General features: G+C 38.8%; 1 long non-coding RNA gene across 1 annotated transcript in view; it reads right to left on the bottom strand.

The window, feature by feature from the left end:
- Nucleotides 1-22954, bottom strand: part of LOC148215978 (uncharacterized) — a 163156-nt gene extending 140202 nt beyond the window's left edge. Inside the window, exon 1 of the long non-coding RNA XR_015796336.1 lies at nucleotides 22853-22954. This is a non-coding gene — a long non-coding RNA (uncharacterized LOC148215978). The remainder of the gene's footprint in view (nucleotides 1-22852) is intronic.
- Nucleotides 22955-24040: the final 1086 nt, after the last annotated feature.

The raw sequence follows: 24040 nt of genomic DNA, 5'->3' as shown, positions 1-24040 counted from the left end.
CACATATTCCTCTTCCAAGCAAGCTTGTTTGCTTGTTTGCGTGCTTTTCTTTTTCTTTCTTTCTTTCTTTCTTTCTTTCTTTCTTTCTTTCTTTCTTTCTTTCTTTCTTTCTTTTTCTTTCTCTTTCTTTCTTTCTTTCTTTTTCTCTCTCTCTCTCTCTCTCTCTCTCTTTCTTTCTTTCTTTCTTTCTTTCTTTCTTTCAAAAGCAAGAGTTCATCTAACCTTTCTTACAGTAACATATTTTGTGCATTTTTGGAACATTTTAATAATGTACTTTGAAAGGAATGAGAATTAACTGAACACAGTACTTTCCTCCGATATTATGGATAATTAAAGGAGCAAGGTAATAACTGGATGGGGGAAGAATCAATCTGGTCTTCCTAGACATAACATTTATGTGACTTCAACCAGACTTTGTTTAAGCGTTACATATACAGTACTGTGCAAAAATTTTAGACAGGTGTGAAAAAATGCTGTAAAGTAAGAATGCTTTCAAAAATATATATTGTAATTGTTTATGCTTATCAATTTACAAAATGCAAAGTGAGCGAACAGAAGAGAAATCTAAATCAAATCAGTATTTGGTGTGACTACCCTTTGCCTTCAAACCAGCATCAATTCTTACACTTGCACACTGTGTACACTTCCACAAAGTCAGGGATCTTGTAGGATTAGAGTCAGGTGTATGATTAACCAGTTATGCCAAGCAAGTGCTAATGATCATCAATTTCATATGTAGGTTGAAACACAGTCATTAACTGAAACAGAAACAGCTGTGTAGGAGGCTTAAAACTGGGTGAGGAACAGCCAAACTCTGCTACTAAGGTGAGGTTGTGGAAGACAGTTTCATGTCACAGGTCATATACTATGACAAGACTGACCACAGCAACAAGATACAAGGTAGTTATACTGCATCAGTAAGGTCTCTCCCAGGCAAACATTTCAAAGCAGACTGGGGTTTCAAGACGTGCTGTTCAAGCTCTTTTGAAGAAGCACAAAGAAATGGGCAATGTTGAAGACTGTAGATGCAGTGGTTGGCCAAGGAAACTTAATGCAGCAGATGGAAGACACATCGTGCTTACTTCCCTTCGACATCAGAAGATGTCCAGGAGTGCCATCAGCACAGAACTGGCAGAAACCAGTGGGACCAGGTACACCCATCTACTGTCTGGACAAGTCTGGTCAAAAGTGGTCTTCATGGAAGAATTGCGGCCAAAAAGCCATACCTCCTATGTGGAAACAAGGCTAAGTGACTCAACTATGCATGAAAACATAGGAACTGGGGTGCAGAAAAATGGCAGCAGGTGCTCTGGACTGATGAGTCAAAATTTGAAAGATTTGGCTGTAGCAGGAGGCAGTTTGTTCACCAAAGGGCTGGAGAGCGGTACAATAATGAGTGTCTGCAGACAACAGTGAAGCATGGTGGAGGTTCCTTGCAAGTTTGGGGCTGCATTTCTGCAAATGGAGATTTGGTCAGGATCAATGGTGTCCTCAATGCTAAGAAATACAGGCAGATACTTATCCATCATGCCATACCATCAGGGAGGTGTGTGATTGGACCCAAATTTATTCTGCAGCAGGACAACGACCCCAAACATACAGCCAATGTCATTAAGAACTATCTTCAGCATAAAGAACAAGGAGTCCTGGAAGGCCCCCACAGAGCCCTGATCTCAACATCATTGAGTCTGTCTGGGATTACATGAAGAGACAGAAGGATTTGAGGCAGCCTACATCCACAGGAGATCTGTGGTTAGTTCTCCAAGATGTTTGGAACAACCTACCTGCCGAGTTCCTTCAAAAACTCTGTGCAAGTGTACCTAGAAGAATTGATGCTGTTTTGAAGGCAAAGGGTGGTCACACCAAATATTGATTTGATTTGGGTTTTTCTTCTGTTTGCTCACTTTGCATTTTGTAAATTGAAAGCCCCCCAAAAAATAAAGCCCAAAAAACAATAAATGCAAAAATGCAAAAACCTGGTGCTGCAGCCATCCTCCTCCAATCCATCCAACAAAACCATCCCCAACCTCATCCTATCCCTGCACTTGTTTTTACTTAATAGACCCATAATCTTCAAGTGAATTTCTTTTAGGAATATGATTTATATATTCCTGTTTCTCATGCCAATCCAGAATGGGTTGTGTCAAGTTTTGGCTTAGTGAACTATGTGGGACCCAACCACTGAGGTTAATAAATCATAATGTGAGGTTTACTACGTTGTGAAAACCCAACCAAATATGGTTTGTATAACATGTGACTCAGTATGATAGGTGAACCATGTTGGCCATTAGTTAGGACCATTTGTAATACGGATTCAGATGGGCTAAACCTGAAATGTCATTAAAAAAAAATCAGTGGTTGAATGACAATGCTTGTACCAGGTCAGTTGACCACATCTACATTGAAGGTTGACTTGCTCAATCACTCTCCATATTGTACTTCAAACATGGAAACAGACACGTAGACAATCCAACATGCCATGTTTCTTGGTAGTGATTCATGCAAAAGTGATAGCTCCTTCCTTCCTTCCTTCCTTCCTTCCTTCCTTCCTTCCTTCCTTCCTTCCTTCCTTCCTTCCTTCCTTCCTTCCTCCCTCCCTCCCTCCCTCCCTCCCTCCCTCCCTATCATAAAATCAGGACCACACAATTTCACCAACTCAAGGTATTACATAGTTAGCTTTTCACTAAAGAAAAGAAAATTCTGAAATATAGAACAATTCATTTCTAAGGCTGCATATTCCTAGGTTGCTACCCCATTTCTGAATCACACTAAAATAAGAATTGCAATAATGAAATGAGCTAAAATTTCTTGTTTCTTCCAATAGAAATTGTAATCTCAGCATCTCAGCTTTGGGATAATTACCACAGGATCATGATCAACGGGTCCTTATTAGGTAAATGTCAAATACTGTACCAAACCTAAAAGTATAAATATAGTAGAACGCTGAAGACTAATAAGACTTTATGACTACAAATAAGAAGACATTAATTCTCTAATGATTACAAAGAAGGAATTAGTTTCAGCCATATTTTTCAATTTAATACATACAGATGGCCATTATTAGCATATATTTAGCTGCAATAAAAGAAGGGGGGAGTTATACATTGCCTAGATGAAGTGAACATTTCATCTTCAGAGGATGATGCTTAAATATTTGAAAGAGACCTGTTTCAGAAATTTCACCAGTTTGATTGAAAATGCTTCCTTCTGGTTTGATAGAACCCTACAAACACATCCCAAAATTTCACTTCAGATAGAAATTGGTGGACAGGAATAGCCAGAGTATCCAACCACCACTGCACAATCCTAATAATTGTGGTAAGGATGTAGCAGCTATCTGCAGCTCTTCAAAGCAGCTGCATCTTTTCCTGGTACATCTTTTCCTGGGATTGTCCACCAATCCAAGGAAAGGAATCAGATGCTTTAAAGTGTTACATAGAGATGCTACATTTGCTCCAAAGCATTCTTTTGCATACTCCAGTTAATCATACCAGATCAACCTTGTGGTTATCTTCCTCCTTAACTATTGCTTTTGTCAGCTCTGATACTTGCTATTTTTTCTGAATACCGCTCTGCTAGTTGTCCCGGTGTATACTCTGAGAGGGTAGGGAAAGAGAATATGTGACACAGGGGCCAAGATAGCATTTTTGAGACTTATCAGTGAATTATCTAAATTTGTTCCAAAAGAATCAATGGTAGATTTCTTTTTAATCATTTCCTACTGTCTCTTTGGAGGAAATTTATGACTTTGGTCCAAGCATGGGCCCTCCCCTTTTAAAAATGTTCAACCTTACAATGAAGAGTGGTACAAGAATCCAACCATAGGACTGAAGTTGACAAGATGTATTGCACAAAATGTATGTCTTTTGATCTCTCCCTTTACTAAGTGCTTCAGCCTGTCCTTTAACACCCATGGATATGGCAAAACGTCTAGAGACAGATGAGAAATGGGTTCAATCGGACGTTTTAGATGAATGCATTGATTTCAGATCTATGAAATCTACAGGGCCACCCAGAATGCACAGGCATGCTAATACCTACACGTTTCTGAATTTCAAAGAGCGTTTTGCCATTCAAAAATGCAAACAAAAATGTATACCTTAGGCGAAATACACTGGAGGTGACTGTCTTAGAGAAATCCTTGCATAAAGATATTTTCTCTTATGAAAACACATATTATTTTTAAAATATGTGGGCTGGAAAACATGTCTATGTGCCTATGAGGAAAAATGCAACTGAATTGTTTTATTCCTTCTCAGGCTGAATAGAAAAGGAACCATTGATTCAAATTTACACTTAAAGGGTAGGTCAGGGCAATAATAAAACACACTTTGAGGCAGTCGTAACAGTTGCAAGGGTCAACCTCTCACCTCTGATGGGAACAAAGCCTGTGATTTCTGCTGCTTAATCCTTGCCCCCAGCTTTAGACATCTTTACTTAGTCTACTGCTTACAACCCTTGGTCATCATAATATTGTTTTATGGAAAAACAAAACACTTAGGCAAGAATAAATTTATTTAGCATAATCTCCCCTCTATTAATATTACGTTCAGCTTGTAGATCTCACTGTAGACATAGAACTTCAGTCTGTGAGCAAATGTGGCCCATTAGGCCATTCCATCTATGCCCCTGATCCTTTAATTAAAGGTGCCTCCTCTCCAAATCGCATCATTTCCCACTAGAGTCTCTATGGGGTCCCCCCCACACCAGCATTCCCAAACAATTCCTTCTGCATCTCTAGGATTTCTTTGGAGCCAACACTGAGAGGTTTCCCTTGCATATTTTAATTCAACTTTTGGTTACCCAACATCTGAAGAGGACTTAATTGATATTTGTACCTGTTTGTACTTTTGATGTCCCAGCAGGGGGCAGCATCTAGCCATCTTGGCTGCTCTTGAAGAAATTAAACAGGGTTAGACCTGGTTAATATTAGGATGAGGGGCCAGCAGGAAATCCCAGGATACACTAGAAAGTCTAGAAAACATCTCAGAAGAAGGTAACTGTGAGCCACTTCAGGACTTGCCAAGAAAACATGGATAAGTTCATGCAGTCACCAGGAGTTAAGCTCAACTCAAGGGAAAGTTTATTGCATGCTATTTATCTTACTCTGCTAAATAATTCGTTTCTTATTGGGATATCTCGCTTTTTCAATATAAATTACATTGTGATGATTATGTTGGTGATGATCTCGGCAGCATCCACTGTCTGTCTTATCCAGTATTTCTCCAAGCTAGTCTGATTCTAGGATATGGAATAATGGTTGTAAATTACAGGAAGGCAGATTCAGCTGAATGTTACTAACAGCAAGAACCGACAGTGAAACCTATGACTCATGAATGTGCTGGGATCTCCATTGGTTACTGACAGGCCAGCCCTCTGCTGATGACCGTTTAATTTGGATTCCACAACCGAGAAAGGGCTGAGCTCAAGTGCCTAAAATGGCCTCTTGCAACTTCATGAGTCTCTGAGTTTTATACCACGATCTGTGGGAAAAAATAACACTGCACTGTGTTGAGATGCTGTAGATTTCCTAACACCCACTGGGCATTCTTATTTGCTTAATTATCAAATTTACTTAATTACTTAAATATGTTACTTACCATGTTCCACAGGCTTCAAACAAGCCATAGGGTATTTCTTTAAAAAAATATCCTCATGAGAAGACAAGGTCAAATGACAGCATTTTCAGGAACCAATTCCAGGAAACAAAAAAACTCCATAAAATCTGGTACAGTATATCAATGTGCTATAGCAGTGTTTCTCAACCTTGGCAGCTTTAAGATATGTGCACTTCAACTCCCAGAATTCCCCACCCAGCATGGGAATTCTGGGAATTGAAGTCCACATATCTTAAAGTTGCCAAGGTTGAGAAACACTGTCCTATATAAAAGACTTCATTTTGAACTGAGCTGAGTTGAACATAAAAGACAAAAGCAGTAATACAGATAGTCCTCAGTTAACGACTGCCCTGTTTAGCAACCATTCGAAGTTACAACAGCGCTGAAAAAGTAACCTTATGACCAGTCCTCAAAATTATGACCATTGCAGCATCCCCATGGTCATGTGATCAAAATTCGGGCACTTTGCAACCAGTGCAAAGCACCCAAGTCACATAATTGCCATTTGCGAGCTTCACAGCCAGCTTCCCCCAAGCAGAGTAAATGCAGAAGCCAGTGGTAAAATTGCAAGGCACGGTCACGTGATGTCTCATTTAACAACCACAGGTGATTCACTTAATAACCAAAGCGGAGCTGACATCATAAGTTGGGCACAGTCAAGTGATGTTTCACTTAATGGCTTCATCACTTAGCAACAGAGTTGCCCGTCCCAACTGTGGTTGTTAAGTGAGGACTACCTGTATATTGATCTTCACCATAGCAGTGAAATCAGCAGTCAGTTCAGATGGCAAGTTAAGTAGGTTGCCAGTAGATTTAAGTAGATTTAATTTTTAAATCAAATTAAAAAATACGGGGGGCGGGGTGTACAGGGAGGATACTGATTGTAGGAGTAAAGGTTTTGATGAATCCAATGGCAAATAATTTTCCAGGTAAAAATCAGAAATAGGCCCCCAGGAGAAATTTATTCCAGTCACCTCCATTCTCAAGTTTGTTTGTGCAATACAAGCATTTTATATGGCCTCCCAACTTAAAAAATGTGACTCTGAGTAGCGTACAACAAAAATGAACAGCCAACAAGAAAACAAATCAAAACCATACACCATTAAAATGGGTAACCCAAAGACGTGCAAAACGGCCAACTAACAAAATAGATTAACACCACCAATCAGAGATTCCATCCATATAGAGCCAAATGCCTGAGGAAAAAGCCATGTTTAAACTCCCTTTCTAAAGGCCAGCAGTATAAAGGATTCTGAGTCCCCCCAAAATGTGTTATTCCCACGTTATACCAAAATCAAATCATAGTTATTTATTTGTTTCCTGGTTTATTATTTTAGTGGTTTGTCTTTTGCCTTTGTACAGCAAAGTGTACCAGTTACATTCATTTCAAAACTTTTTAGGCCACTTTTAATTTATATATAATTATTCCAAGATTATATACAAATAGAGGAAAACCAATGTAAGCCATTAGCATCAGCCTTTTAATTATGGGTAGATAATTGCATATAATAACTGTAATTTATATATAGATACATCACATATGCATACCCAATTTCAGAGCAGTCATTCCTTTCTAAATGCTATGCAGCATCATTTGAAAACCTCAAGTAGCAACTAAAACACTAACATAAAAACAGGATGAAATATAAATATATTGAAGTACCACCTAAACATAAATAAGAGAAAAGGCTGAATGCACCTTTCTGAAGAAGAAATTCGGTTTCCCAGGGCCACTGTTTAAAAGGCCCTGTCTGTCTTAGTGCCAAATTCACTACTCTAACTAGCAGTCTTGTAAGAGGGTCTCCACAGATTGTTTGACGTGGCTCACAACGACAATTAACTTTATCACCAATGGAACAACAACATCAACAAACCACAGAGTTCAAATTTTAAAAATCCTCCCTAGATTAAAACCAATCCCAGATCTAGAATCTGGGATTGACAACTTGGAAAGTTCTCTCTTTTCTGACCCATCTATCATACCTTAGATGGCAAGAGAACCCAAGAATTGTTGTAAACTGATGAATGAATCAACTTGCTTCATAAAAGTGAACTGGAGTTATTGATGTGGACTCTTCTATGTTAAAAATTATTGATTCTAATCTATCAAAGCAGAAAAGTTGGCTAGAGAAAAAAAAAATAGAAACCCTAAGAGTTGGTTCCCAGACTGTTAAAATAAGTTTATTCATTCATACATTTAATGAAGGCAGGGGGCTTGGTTCTTAGACAGGAAAGATCATTTTGATGGCAACTTCTTTTTAGCTTGGTAATCAACCTATAGAAAAAGTTCAGTGAAAGTAATTTGCTCAAAACCAATTACTGTAAAATTATAGGCTCATTAGCAGCTGCCTAAAACTGAAGGTGATTCTTTCCCAGTATGATTCTCAGACTGGATGGAGTTCCAAGAATTTCAACAACTGGACTACTTTTCATTTTGAACCAATTCTTGTGTGCATTAGGGCAGAGAGTTTCTGATTTTCTTTCTAACAGCCCTTCTGTGATCCTGCAAGGTTTTGTTTTGTTTTTTCCCACTGATAGCAGAATAGTTTGCAGCTAGTTGTTGATATAACAGCCTCCTGAATCTATCAGTCTGGGAACCATCTCAAACCTAGAATGAAATAAATTTGCATTTCTATTTTTATTTTTTTTTACTCTAGCCAACTTTTCTGCTTTGATAGGTTAGAATCATTAATTTTTAACATGGAAGAGTCCACATCAATAATTCTAGTTCACTTTTATGAAGAATGTCACAGCACAAGTGCCCTGAAGGATCAAAGGCCTATCTAATACACATTCTGCAGCAGCCAGGCAGATGCTTCTGAGAAGCCCACAAGCAGGAGATGAAGGGAACAGCAACCCTCTTCTCCAATTTCTTAGCTGACAGTGAGAGGTACTATTCATCTGATAGCCAGTTTGGTGTAGTGGTTAAAGACCCTGGACTAGAAGTCAAGAGACTGTGAGTTCTAGTCCTGCCTTAGGCACAAAGCCAGCTGGGTGACTTTGGGCCAGTCACTCTCTCTCAGCCCTAGGAAGAAGACAACAGCAAACCCTTTCCAAAAATGTTGCCAAGAAAATTGCAAAGATTTGTCTGTGTGGTTGCCAGGAGTCAAAAGTGACCTGAAATTCATTCCTCTGATAAATGAGTTTCTATATAGCCATCATGACCAAGACCCATCAGATAACCTGCATCCCTAAACATCTATCTAAGCCTTCTTTAAAGTTCTCCAAGTTGATGATCAACAATGCAACTAGCAGTAATTTAATTATGAACTAAAACAGGAAGACCTTCCCATTATCCAGCCAAATCTGTTCCCATTCCCTGAGATTTTTTAAGAAAGACAGGGAAGAATATCCCCCATTCTCTGAAAACTCCTGATCATATATAACATTATAGATGCACAAATAAATCCAGTTTTTTCCTTACCAGCTTTATTCTCTAAGATAATAAGCATCAAACATTATAACTTTTCCTCTGTGTTGGAGGAGAGAAGTTGGTCTATTTTGCTATTTGAGTCTGCATATGACCCATTTGGGGCTTCACTACAGAGCAAAAAACCAGGTAAACAATGTCTTTGACAGGTAGAACATTTGAAGCACATAACTTACAACAACTACATCAAAAAGAGTGGCATCATTTTTTTCATTTGAAGATATATGTCACCCTTATCTTGTTCATGTTATTATATGTGCGTGGTTTCAACTTGCATATTGTACTTTCTCATTTCCTTTTTTTTTTTTTTGTATTTTAAAGATATGAATTTTTTTTAAAGTGATGGTAATGGAGTGAATGTTCATGCAATGATTTAAACCAGGTTAGAAAAACCAAGCTTTAGGCATTAGGAATTCCCTTGAGATTATGACAGGGCAATGTCCAAACCATGGGTTGCCTTGAGCCAAGCCAGTTCCTTGTCATTAAAATCTAATCAAGTGCAAAATTCCCAGCAATAATATGTATATATCAGACTACTCACTTCTGTACTTATGAAGTGCCTACAGTGTATACAAAAGGAACAATAATTCATATATAACATTAAACAATGTCAGTGGGTATAATATCATCCTTACACTGAATTCTGTAGGCCAGCACTACAAGGAGCTGTTAAGATCAACGATGACTCAGATGAAACCTCCTTCAGGTCATGTGGTGCATTCAGCTCAGCTAGATACCACGAGATAGGCACAGGTGCCTGGTACAAGATTCCCCCCCCCCCAAAAAATGGATGAAATAAGATTTTCTTAACATTGCCTAAAAAGCCACTATTTTTGTTTGTACCTGCAAATCTGCATTTTGTATGTCCACTTTGTACTAAGTAAGCTGATAGTTACCCACACTGCATTTTGTTCTCACGTTAGTAATGGGCCATTAACTAGAGACTATAAACCAGACCTTTGGGTTGGCAAAACTGAACTTAGAGCAATGAAGACTTTGAGGAAAAGCATAAAGTACGGCATGCATGGGAGTATTCTTCTCCAAAGTTCAGAAGGAGAAGAAGATGTATTTTGGTTGGAAGTCCAATGTAGACTTCCATTCCTTTGCATCTCCTATTTTCTAAATTAAAGCAAAATGAAGAAACAAATTCTAGAACAGATTGTGTCCCAGCTGTGTGGAAAATGAGTGGTTATATTCAATCAAGGACATGCCATGCAGAAGACTTGTATGGAAGAGAACTATAATTCAGTTTTCACCAGGGTTCTAAGTATGCAGTTTCTAATGCAGAAGTAGCAGGTTGAAAGATGTGCATATAAAATTATTAATAATGAATGGAATGAATCTGACATCTTGTACAGATTATCTTAGTTAGGTTACAATAGTTCCTTGACAATAGTGAAGCTACTTTTTTCGTCCTCTGCATCAATTTCCCTTCCACCAGCAAGGCTTCAGTCCTGTTGATAATGAAAATATACACCAAATTGATGAGTACAAATATTGAATGTTTTCTGAAACTCAACTATTTACATTCTGTTATGTGTTTTTGACAGATTTTGACAGATGAAATGCATTGCTAGTACATGACAGCTGAAAGTTAAGAAGCTTCGATTTGATGCCTGCCAAAACTATTAAGAGATACCAACAAGTCTACAGAACTTGCATTAATTATTTCCACCTTCAAAATATGTTTTGGAATTTTGAATTCATAATTGGGTTGAACAATTAGAAATCAAATATTTGCTTTCAATCAGGACTCGGAGTAGAGATCCTTTTCTGCCAGATCCTGAGAATTACTGCCACTATGCTCATCTCAAGCCGTCCAAGATGTCTTATTTTAGGAAGGAACTGGAACATATCCAGATGATAAGGGCCTGGAAGGAAAAATGTATGAGACACATTGGGTATATTTAGCCTAGAAGGGAGGAAGACTACAACAAAATATAACAGCTATCTTCAAATATCTGAAAAGACTTTAGGTAGAAGACAAGGCAGAATTGTTCAGAGCTTCTCCAGAAGCCTAGACAGAAAAAATTCTGAACTGTATGTCAGATAGCTGACATTTTAATCTTAAGGAGAATGAAGCTAACCCCTTGCAAAGATTATCTTGTTTATTTCAAATAGAATATCTATGTTGGTGATACTTTAACAAAATAGTAATTGCAAGCACAATAAATCAAGCTTTTTTTTTTTCTTTTGCTAGCCTGTCCTTTTTAAAAATGATAGTTCAGAGCATCATTAGTAGTCATTTTGATGGGCAGTCTAGACAGCATTAAGACTGTTACTAAATATATCCAAACAAATGTTCTATTAAGGTAGTGAAGCATCAATGTCAACCAATTGGCATTATGAAAACTTCTGGTTACAATGTAATTGATAGCAAGTGGTCTGTTCCTTTATGACCTAGAACTGGCCAAACAAATACACCCAATCTGAGAAGGCCTTGAATTTTGTGCAAGTAGTAATCTTGGGTGGATTTGCAGGATTATCTACATTTTTTTTAATTTAGTCAAGCTGTCCTATAGTATGTTACTGAACTATGGGGGTTTATCAATATTTCTTTACAGATTAGAGAAAACCAGAATGATAAATCATACTCTCTTAAACATTCTGTATCTGATAGGTGAATAGTGTGAATCATAAATATTTGCTTATTTTGATTTTAGGATAGGTAACTTCCATTCTACTGAAGGATAGGAGAACCAAGTATTAGATATCACAGCAAACTAGAATTCTGAAGAATCCTGGCTTACCATATACACAAGCAGAATTCAGGTACATTCTTTATAATCAGAATGTAAGTGTTGGAAGGGACCTTTCATGCTAAGAGGGGAAACAAGATTTTTATGTGATAATATCCTTTCTAGACTAACCCACTACTTAGCGATGGAGCCCACCACAACAGAATTCCCGTCAGATGATCATCCAGACCCTGTTTAAACACCTCCAGTGAAGGACAGTCCATCTCCTCCTACAGCTGTCTGCTTCACAGTTGAACAGTTGTTATGCTGTTTTTTGCCCAGTCTTCCAGAGAAGCTCTGAGCAAATCTGCCCTGTCTTCTACATGAAAGCTCTTCAGATAGTTGAAGACAGTTATCATGTCTCCCCCAGTCTTCTCCCCTCTAGGCTAAACATACCCAGTGTCTCCAACCATTCCACATAAAATTTTCCTTCCATGCTCCTTATCATTTTGGTTGTCAATGTCATTCCTAAAATGAAGTGTCCAAAACTGGAGGCAACATTGCAAGTCCTAAGGGATTTTAAAAACCCTCCATTAAAAAAAGGTAGCATTGACATTTAACTTCTCCCAACCATTCAGCATACATCAAAAAGTGTCCTATGAAACCAACAAAAATTGCAGGCAGCTGTGTTACCATAATATATTTACTCAGGACACCAGAAAACCGAGCAAATGCATTTGCAAACATGCTAGGTTTGGCTAGTGTAATCTTGATTGTTGAGGTTGGTGTGAGGTTTTTTTTGGGCGGGGGCAGTACTCATTGTATTGTGTGAACCTGTTTGATTACTTCATCATTCAGTGTATTCGATGCTCCCAGAAAGTGGGTTAATTCAGTAACTAAGTTAAGCATCTGCTATAAACACAGCTTGTGTGTAGACCAACCTTCCTCAATTTGGGACTTTTCAAATGTGTGAAACTTCCACATTTCCAGCTCCCAGAAGCCCAGTGCAGACTTGCTCTAATCAGATCAAAACACGGAGATTGGCAGGTTCCATGGTACATCTCTGAGTTGAGATGGGTGGCCGCAGATTAGCACTACAATGCACACACTTCTACATTCTCTGAATGCTCCTGATCCTGTAGTTCAGTGATTCTCAACCTTTTTGAAGCTGCCGCCCCCCTAAGGAGCGGAAAATTTTTCAACCCCACCCTTTGGGGAGGGGGGGGAGTTACTGAATTATAAAAGGCAAAAATTTTAAGTAATTTTTTTCAGTAGACTTACACACCAAATTTGTTCGATTTAACTCGATACTTTTGCCCTGGAAGGTAATTGCATTCCTTTTATTAAAATTAAAATGACTAATGCAAAAAAAATGAAGCGAACGAAAAGCAACTCAAGAAACACGGGTCAAATCAAACATTCATATTGAAAGGACGCTCAACGCACGCACTGCGATTAATCGCGCGGGAAAACAGCTGACGCATGCGCTGTGCTGGTTGGGATTGGAGAAGAATCGTAGTGTCGAGTTCTTCAAGGTCATCCTACCTAGAATACAAATTCGTCTCACCATTCTTAGAAGTGCGTGAGGGCAGCCGTCGCGTAAGTTCGTTTTATTGCTGGTACAAATGGTGTAAACCGGATAATCGATTTAATAAATTTTTGGGGGAGTTTTAAAATTAAGTTCGAATGCCAAAACATGCTCATCGCCCCTCTACCGCCCAAAACATGCCCACCGCCCCTCAGCATCCTCCTACCGGCCCCCGGGGGGGCAGTACCGCCCCCGTTGAGAACCAATGCTGTAGTTCATTCCTTAACAAATTTAGGAACCCCAATTGCACTGTTCCAGTATAAAGCCACTTAAAAGAACAAATAGCCCCTGGTTTTTAAAGCAGAAGTGAGAGGTTACTGTGATATGATTGAGTACCTCTCTACTTAGCTGGGATGGGTGGAGTTCCCCAGATGGGCTCATGATCTTGGAGACAGATCAGAATAAGAATATTGCCGCATGTATATTTTCATCTGCACATTGGAAGGTGATAGTATTACAGACACCCTTTTATAAGTAAACAATACTGCAGATGGGGAAAATACAGCACAGGATTTCGTTATCATCCTTTCCTTTTAAAATAAAAAGAGTTGGGAGCATTTTGATCCCCACCCCACCCCACCCTGGACCTTCTCAGGAAGCTTGAAAAAAGGGAAACCCCAGAAAATGATGAATCAGTTATTTAAAGGAATTGTGATTTGCATAATTCATCATTCACTCCAGGGAAGCCACAGATTTCTCTCCCTTCACCCCCCCCCACTTCCCCCCCAAACCACAGAGGAGGAACAGTATGACTCCAAGACAACGTTGGCGCTCCTATTTACATATTTCTTTTGGCTCTCTCTTTCTCTCTCTCTCTTTTTTTCTTTTTTGGTAATAGGGGTGATGATGAATCTTCTTCCGCTTGACTCCTATTTTGAGCTGTGATATTTTAATCTGTCCTGTTCTTGCTGGAACTGTGGAGATTAATGTGCCGGGTGACAGAGCTCAGAGGAAATAGCATAAATAAAGTAAAGTGGAGCCCTGACAACTCAAATTTTATTGCTTTTTTTTTATTGTCGCCTCAGCATAAACAAAGCACAGCTGCGTTATGCCTTACTGCTCCGAGCACTCGGTCTGTGCCAGTTCCCTACTGTGTCTAGGGAAATGGGTCTTGCGAAGCGTCCCTATTCAGATAGACCAGTGTTTCTCGACCTTGGCGACTTTAAGACGTGTGGACTTCAATTCCCAGAATTCCCCAGCCAGCCATGTCCACACGTCTTAAAGTCACCAAAGTTGAGAAACACTGAGAGAGACATTCACACATGCATATAATCCCTCTATCACCTTTGTCACCCTCCTAGTATCCTTGTTCTCCTTTTATCCTCACAACAGTCTTGTGAGACTGTTAAAATGTTCATGCAGTCAACTTTGTGATTAAATGGAGAGCAAAAGCTGGGTCTCACCAGTCCAAAATTCTAGCCACTCTTTCACATGGTCTTTATAGATAAGAAGCTCCCCTAATTGCTATTTTGGTGTTATGACTAAGTGGTTATGACAGGTAGGAAACATCAGCTAGATATTCTGGCTATTAGCCTCTGCTTGGTCCCCTAAAATCAAATCTCCCCCCAATGAATGAGGAGGGAGGTTTCCCAGAATTCCCAACCCTTTTCACATGAGCAAATTGCTGGTGTGTCTACTCAGAAGTAAGCCCTGCTCAGTTCAATGGAGTACCTTCCCAGATGAATGGGAAGCACCATCACGGCCATTGTCCAACACAGATTAACTCAAACATGTCCAACTCTATTTGAAAAATCTCCTTTGCACACCCCTCCTTTGAACGAGGAAGTACAATCTGTTGAACTAGTAGTGCAACTGTATCAGGGTGTAAACATTGGAATGAGCAACAGATGGCAGTCAAGAATTAGAGTCCATAAATGTCTATGAGTCATAATGGATCCACTTCATAAATTTTTGTACGTACTTCGTTGGTTTTTGCATGCGTTTCCTGTCTTATATCTTGAGAGCTCAAGACAGCCTATGGGCCTGCCTTTCTTCATTTTATCTCCACAATGTCCCTGTGAGGCAGGTTAGATCCATGGTTGAACGGGGATTTGAACCCTGGCCTTCTGGTACAAGTCAAATAATACACTATGCTGGAGCAGTTTAGAAGCTAAGTGCAACCACGTTTCAAGCTGTTGCATGCAGCTGGGTTCACACATGGAACTAAGCCATCAGGTTAATGTTGATTTCATGTGTAAAGTGAGCAATTGTGATTTGCCCTCTGTATTTTTTGGCTGAGGATGCTGGAAGTCTTGGGAGAGGCACCCAGAGACATCCTTTTCTCTCTCTTTTTTTTTTTAACCAAATTGTAGGGCTTAATATGATTGAAACAGAAAAATATGAAATACATGCCTGGAGAGTAATCATATAAACTACATTTCAGTTTAATTAAATTTAAATGCAAGTGCATAGAAGTATGGTTGGAAGCCATCAACATTCTAAACTGCTTTTAAGCTAACATAAATACAAGCTTTCTTCAGACCTCCCTCCTAATTCATCAGGAGGAGATTTGATTTTAGGGGACCAAGTGGAGGCTCATAGCCAGAATATCTAGCTGATGTTTCCTACCTGTAGTCCATTTAGTCATAACACCAAAATAGCAATTAGGTGAGCTACTTACTGTATCTGTAAAGGCTATGTGAAAGAGTGGCTGGAATTTTGGACTGGTGAGACCTAGCTTTTGCTCTCCATGTAACCACATAGTTTACTGAGTGATAGTTTTAACATAATCTCACAAGACTGTTGTGAGGATAAAAAGGAGAACAAGGATACTAGGAGGGTGGCAAAGGTGATACAGGGACTTGAGGAGATATCCTAGGAGGACAGGGTGAAGGAACTTGGGATGTTTGGTGTAGAGAACAGAAGACTGAGGGGAGACGTGATATCAGTGTTCAAATATATAAAAGACTGTCATAGCGAAGATAATCCAAAGCGATCTCCATTGTCCCCCAGAAATAATGGGTGTAAGCTGCACCTACGTAGATTTCTTTAAATATAAGGAAAAAAAATTCTTGATGCTAAGATGTGTACAACAGTGGAACAGTCTACCTCTGGAGGATGTGGGTTCTCCATCTCATTTTTATTGTAAACCACCCAGAGTCACTCTCTGAGTGAGATGGGTGGTGACTAAATCTAAACATAATTAATAAATAAATAAATAAATAAATAAATAAATAAATGAATAAATAAATAAATAATAAAATCTCCTTCTCTGAAGGCTTTTAAGAAGAGGCTGGGCAGCCACTTCACAAGGCTGGTTTAACTGGTTTTCCTGCACATTGTAGAGGGTTAGATTAAATGAGCCTTGTGATCCCTTCAACTCCCCAGTTCAATGATTCTATGCAATAGCTTGAGATAAGAGTCTTTCCCAATTCAATGCCAGGGTTTCTTTCTGCTTCCAAAACATCTGCTCTGCTATTGTTCTAATAATCTTCCTCAAAGAGTTACACTGAGATTTCAACGCTTCAAAAAGCTACGGATTTAATTCTCTCCCATTTCAAAAATATCTTGCTAGAACTTTTAGGAAAATTGATCTAGTTCAAACTTCTGTCAGAGAAGCTCATTTTCAGAAAGTGCCTTCACTTCATCTTCCTCCAGAGATCTCTCCCTGTGCATTTGCTTCTCTCAACACTTGTCTGGTATCCTCCATCCACCATCTGTGATCTCCTCCAGTTCAGTAAGACTACTTTGGCTAACGAACAGCTATCATGACAGGCTGATATACAGATAAACCTTTTTTCTTGGTGCTCTGGAGGTAAACCCATATTTATTGTGTCTGCAGAACAAATGGCACCTTCCAAAGTTGCAATACTTCCAGAGCCAGTTTGATCTAGTGATCTAGGAGACTGTGAGTTCTAGTCCCTCCTTAGGCATGAAAGCCAGCTGGGTGACTTTCTCTCAGGCCAACTCACCTCGCAGGGTTGTTGTGAGGAAAATAGGAGGAGGAAGGAGTGTTAGGTATGTTCGCCACCTTGAGTTACTTATAAAAAATAATGAAGGCAGGATAAAAAGTAAAAACAGAAAAAGAACTTCTGGAGTTGAAATTTGTTCTGTAGACACCATAATGCTAAGTTTCATGTGCTTCTGCAGGAAGAGAGGTGAATGATGCCACACGTGCTATGATGTCATTGTGCAAATGACACAAATGATGTCATTGGCATCAGCCAAGTCATGACACATATCATTTCTCGTGGCATCGATCAGATGCCTAGGCTGGCATATTGCCCTAAACATACTGTAGGCTACTTTCTTTTTCAGTTTTAGCTTAGCCTGTTGCCTGAATCCATCCACTGTAATGCATGGGTTATAGCTTACCATGAAGTGCAAACCCAGCCAACTGTCACTGAATCAATGAACTGTGATTAAAATAATCAGAGCTTTACAGTATATGAACCCTAAGTCTACATTTAGGAAACAATGCACCAGCCACACAGCTAAGAGTCAGCGTGGAGTAGAGGATTAGCGGTTGGACTAAAATTAGGTAGACTTAAATTCAACACCACTTTCAGCCATGGTCTGTCTCTCAGACTAGAGGACTGGGGGGGAAATGGAGAAAAGTGTGTTGGGTATGCCTTCTTAAATTCCTAAAGGGAAGGCAAGATATAAATCTAACAAAACCTATACGAAGCCTTCTAAATTAGATGTGGTACGCATACAGATTTATACAGTTACTTTAAAAAGGCTTTATGAAATGCAATCACAGATATACAGGTTCAGTGCTGAGGTTTTTGACTTATTTCTGGTTTCAGACTCAGTCATCATTTAAATTCCATCCCATCTGCTCACACCTTTCACATTCTTTCTCTTTCGTAGACACACAGAGCTTAATACATCAATCAGATACAAGCCTATTCACAGAATACCTTAGTCTCTGATGTAAGCATAATTAAAACTGGGCTGCCAAAATCCAGATAACTACTAGATGGCAGCAAGGAAATGCAGAAGCGTTAACCCTTTGTTGTCATCCTGTGACAGTGTAGATTTTTGCAGCCCTGATGTGGTAGCCTAGGCTTAACCAGCTGTGACCTGAAAGACATGACCACTTCAGAAGACGTCACAAGATGATGCAGTGACTCCCCCGTGACTGACTTGAATTCTGATCCATTTGTGCAATCTATAATTCATTCCATAATTTCATAAAAGCGCTTCTGTCAAAACATAGCGGTCCTACGCAACAGATGGGTTGAAGGAAACACATCTGTAATGTAAATAAGCTTCAAAGTTTGCATTAAGAAGCTCCAATGATTATATTATACATAAAACCTATTTATGGGAAGAAGAAGAGAAGGAGAAAGATGGGGGAAGAAAATATGCTTTTTCAAAACAGAGGTGAATCAACTATCCTTTCTCAAAAGGACCACAGGATGTTCATAATGCATTTCCCACTTGTACAACCATTTATAACCAAGAAAGAATTGGTTGTGCTCCATCAGGCTAACCAGATGTGTCATGGAAACTCTCAAACGGTAAGAGGTAGACTGTTTTTCTGCTCTCTACCACTACCATTTGACAAAAAGGGACTTCTCTCTTTAAGTAAGAAGAATGAATGTAATGGTCATGGATAACAACATCTGACCAAGAGATTGCTCAGGAACTTCACAAAATCTTTTGAGCAACAAGATGGAGCAACAGCCTGGCTCTAATGAAAAAAACAGTTCCATCAAGTTGCAGCATTCATCGGTGGTTAGCTTGACAGAACTCATCCACCTAAATAAAGTAAAGCAAAGTCAATACGTGTGTGAACATACCATCACACAAATCTTGCAATGCCTGTATTTGTATCAGATGTTTGGACAGAAGCAATGGCGGCATTTGCATGATGACATCTTCACATCTCATTTTGACATCACTGTGGTTTGCTGAGCCTGCAGCTTCTATGCCCTCGACTACGGTCACCTGGCAGCGTTAATTTCATCAAACCATTCACTGATTCTGCAAAGAGGCAAATGTTGGGCTCCTCTGCTCTTTGAACTATATGCTCCTCAAACCTGGATGGATGGGGGGTCATCAGTAATTCCCAGGGTTGTAGGCTAGACTGGGAAGTAAAAAGGAGATGGAAAGAAAAGGAGGAGGAGGAGGAGGAAGCAGCAATACCGAGTTACTTGCATACTGTTGTCTTCCTATGGCCAAGAAAACCACCTGAACATGTTATTGGACATCTTAGATGACCTCAGCAACTGATCCATATTATCTGGGCTCAGCAAAATCAAGACCAATTAGTTCCAAGAAGGAGAAAATGGCAAATGACTTCCATTCTATTGCTAAGAAAACTGAATGGGTACCTCAAGGGATTTGTCAGGAATCCTTTTTTTTTATTATTATTATAAATTTTTTATTTTTTACAATAAATACAACAAACAATAGCATAAAAAACATAAAAACCATCTTCCATTTTAAACCGTGTGTCAGCCAGTTACCAATCATTTGTGCCATCCTTTCATAGTCTTCACTCACCATTTATATAGAGCCTCATGTTATCTATCCAACACATATTTATATATTTATCAGTTATCAATTATTATTCATTTGTTACTAGTCTATCTATAACACCAGCTTTCATCATAAGATTTGTATCATTTTTATCCATTGATTATATATATATATATAGTAATTTATATCAATTTGTCAAGTTTCTATTATATAATTTCCTGATCTATTACATTACTACATCTTTTCATCCAACCATTGATAAAACAAATCCCATATCATATAAAATTGTTTGTCTTCTTGCTCTCTAATTTCAAATGTCAATTTACTCATCTCAGCACATTCCATAATTTTCTTAATAACTTCCTCCTGCATAGGTATTTTTTCATTCTTCCAATTCTTAGCAAATACAATTCTAGCCGTTATCAAAACATTTACAATCAGATATTTCAGTTCTTTACTATATGTTTCCGGTATAATTCCCAGTAGAAATGTCTCTGGTTTAAAGTCTATATGTTGTTTTGTCATTTTTTCCAACCATGTGTGGATTTTAATCCAATATCTGTCAGGAATCCTTTTTAAGAACAACCTCCACAGTCCCTTCCTTTCTAAACCTCCCTGTTGTGTCATGTCTTAAGCCTTGTGAGTTTGAGTCGTATGAATGATCATTATAAGCCACTCTACAGGCTTTTGGGGAGGAAAAAGAATTGTGAAAATCTTCCAACTAAAATGATACGCTTAAATTCTGAAAACTGCACATATGCATCATTTATGCCTTCTATGATGTTTCCCCAAGGAAGAGTAAAAAAAAAAAAAAAAAAGATCTACAGGATGAATCTCAGAAATAGGTAAAAAAGATTATAGGAGGAAAACCCATTTGAGGCCAACCATAATTGAAAGGGAGCATTAGAAAAGAAGAGAGGGGTCAATCCAAACAAGTAGTTTTCAGAAGCACAAGGAATACCTGGTTGGTTTGTTTTTCCCTATCAAATGCTCCTTGTGGATACAACTTTCATGGCACAATATCTGGCCATTCCTCACAGTCTTCATATCATCACCAGCCATCACTGAAGTGACACGGTCTGTCCTCATTACTGTTATTTTGGCCTAACAATGGTTGGATGACTCTAAAAGATGGTATAAGTCATTAGTGAGAAAGGAACAATGTGATTGTGTGTTTTTTGAAGTTCATTGAGCTCTCCTGGTTGCTGTAGGAAGCCCGATTAAGCCCAATTCTTTACTAAGTCCAGAGCTAACCCAAACACCACACAAGCTCTCAGTGCCTAAAACGGCCATTCAATGCCACAAAGTAGGGGTGTCTGCAGGGGCTGGAGTCAAAAAAGTCAAGATGGTGGCCTTGACTGTGCTGTTGAAGCCTCACTCCTTTTTTTACATGCATCGCATGCAAAACACGCATTAAAAAGGGACAGGGTGTTGACTGCATGGTCACAACCACCATCACTTTCTTTTACCCCCCTCCCATGGACACCCCAGGACAGAGACACCATCCTTCTAGTTTAAGATGCTAACAGCAAGAAAAATAACCACTCTCATGCAGTAAGGATCAGTAAACCATTAACTGAATCTTAAAGTGAGTTTAGCTCATCTTCTGCCAGTGGTGGCTCCCAATTCCTTCACAGTCCATGTTAAGAGAGAAATAAAGGAAAATATGAAATCTTTCCCCCTTCATTTCAGAGTACGGAAAAAAAGAATTGACTATTCTAATCCTAAACATGAAATAATATCTATGTGCACTTAGCGTTGTGGACTGAAGAAATCAGTCCTACATCTCCTAAAATGCCATATAAAATATGGCATGAGTAAGACAGTAAGAGGAGTAATAGTTACTATTTCTATTTGGTTCATAGATGCGCATAGGCAATTTAATTTAGAACAAAAAAGATAATTTTACAACAGTTTTTATGCTTCCTCAGATCTTCCAAACAAGGACATCATGTCAGAAAATGGCAAAGATGGATCTCACCCTAGTGACATTTGTACTTTTAGCTTCTTTGAAGATCACTGAAAAATGTTTAAAATCTTTTTTTTTTACCAACAGTTCAATCATTCCTGTATGTATCTTACTCTCCACTCACGTATCAGATTTAGAGTGAAATTGCAAAGGAACTTAAAATCAATGCAATAACTTAGTTCAAGCAAATAAAAAGGCCTGAAAGTGCCAGAATTACAACGGCTTAGAAGCCTTCACTTCCTGCATGAAAAGTTAATTTAATTTGCAAAGAATAGGGTTCTAACAAGTGATCTTCCTATGCATTCTGACCTGCAACAACCCGTAGCAAGATTATGCCACATCAACATGCAAATATTAAAATAATTCTTATAGGCTTTTCCCCTACATATTAAGTTTTCAACTCACAATAAGTTCATATTCCTCTACAAACCCAGCAAAATAAAGTCTTCTGAATACTCCAACACACAGTTAGGTAGTTCATTAATTTTGTTAACTTATTCATTTATGCTTTTAGGCCACCTAATAATTTAAATTCAGTGAACACTACACCAGAAAATGAAATGCCTACAGTACAAAAACACAATAAAACAATGATAAGGAAACATCACAGAATAGAAACATTCTGACTGATCTCACTTTTCAAAACTATTTCAGACTCAGGAATTCAGAAAATCACTGTTCATGAGGGAAGATGCTTTTTAAAAGGAAGCCAATTCAGAAGCAGGCATTTATTTAGAGCCTGCAGTGATTCAATGAATCGTATTTAGAACATATGAGTAAAATGATCCTTCTTTCTAGTGATGGACAAGCTCAGCCAGAGAGAATACAAAACAGGTCTTCCCCGAGGGTTCCAAACTAGACACAATTCAGATTGGAACCAAGCAGTAAATTCATTCCTGAGCCTTTTTGGGCTCCTGAAGGTGCCTCAGATCAGGATGAGCAACCTCCATATGCTTCAGACCATCAGCCCCATCATCAATCCAACAGCAAGTGATGCTGCTAACCAGAGAACAAAACAGCTAGAGAGCATCAGGTTGACTCTTGTTTCAGTTAGATGATGTCATTAAGAGTACAAACCAAAACAGCTTCCCGCTTCCCACTCCATCCTCAATTCTTCCACCCCTTTCCCCCCAAACCTACCTGTCACCAACAGTGAGAGAAGTTGTTGCCTCAGCAAGGGATGGACAGATTGGACTATTTCTGATCCAGGTCACTTTCACAGGTATTAATCCCTAACTCTGTTTCGTCCCATTTCTCCATTAATCTGCAGTTAAAAAAAAAAAAGACAAGGCAAAATAGCATGGACTACATAATGAAATAGGTGTTTTGGGATACATCATCTCTCAAAATATACATATGTAACCGAGACCGCACAAATGTGGGATAATGTTTTTCAGAGAATAATTTCTGGGGGGAAACACGGCTTGCTAGTAATAGACTGAAGCTAGGCTGGAGATGTTATAATGGGATTATGAACTGGTAAGAAAGCATTTTGCAACAGCCCTTATTTGAAGGAAGCATTTTAAAAGAAAATATGTATAATTACATATTTAAATATGCATTTCAGGAAGGGAAGAGATAACAGATTACAGGGAAAGTGGAACGGAATTATAGGTAAAAACAACAAAAGTGAAAGCAAAATGGAGTAAGAGCAATTAAATGTCTTTCCGTCACCATTACCATCATCATCCTGCTTTTCTTCCAGATCTTTGTTTAGAGCATGAAAGTGTGTGCCACCAGATTGCAAGGCCTCCACAATAGCTCCAAAGAGCATCTGTCAACCATCCCAAATCTTTTTTAAAACAAAAAATTAAACAGCCAAAATTGTGAGATTGCCAAATCTTGAGAGTTTCCCGTCTTCTTGACGATTTCAGCTAGATGGGATGAGATGGGAAATGGCTCCAGACTTCTGAAATGATTGCTAGACCTTGGTTTAGAATGGCATCTAAAATAGAATGTTGGGTTTTTTCCTGCCTTAACACATCCCAATTAGAAATCATGGTTTATCACACCAACCAAAGCATGGAAGACATTCCCATGGTTTGTTTAGTCATGCTTGCTAGAGTCCATGAGTAGAGGAGCACCAGACTCTGAGAACCACTGCCTTTCTGAAAAACAGTTTTCTTATGCAATATCAACCTTATCTAAATTGATTGTATCTCCCTCCAACTCCCTCCTCTGTCTCATAAAATTACATTACTGAATATGCCATAAGAAGCTTTATGGATACAGGTAGTCCCTGGGTTAAGAATGCCTGGTTTACAGACAACTCATAGTTAAGAATGGAGCCTATTATAGCAAAATTTGAGTGAAATACACAATGATTCG

Source organism: Python bivittatus, unplaced genomic scaffold, assembly GCF_059951505.1.
Source record: "Python bivittatus isolate LINGU-HERP-01145 unplaced genomic scaffold, Pbiv_v1 ctg000330_np1212, whole genome shotgun sequence".
In the NCBI taxonomy this organism is placed as follows: Eukaryota; Metazoa; Chordata; class Lepidosauria; order Squamata; family Pythonidae; genus Python; species Python bivittatus.
The sequence above is the reverse complement of the archived record's forward strand: the minus strand, read 5'-3'. Positions and strand labels throughout refer to the sequence as shown.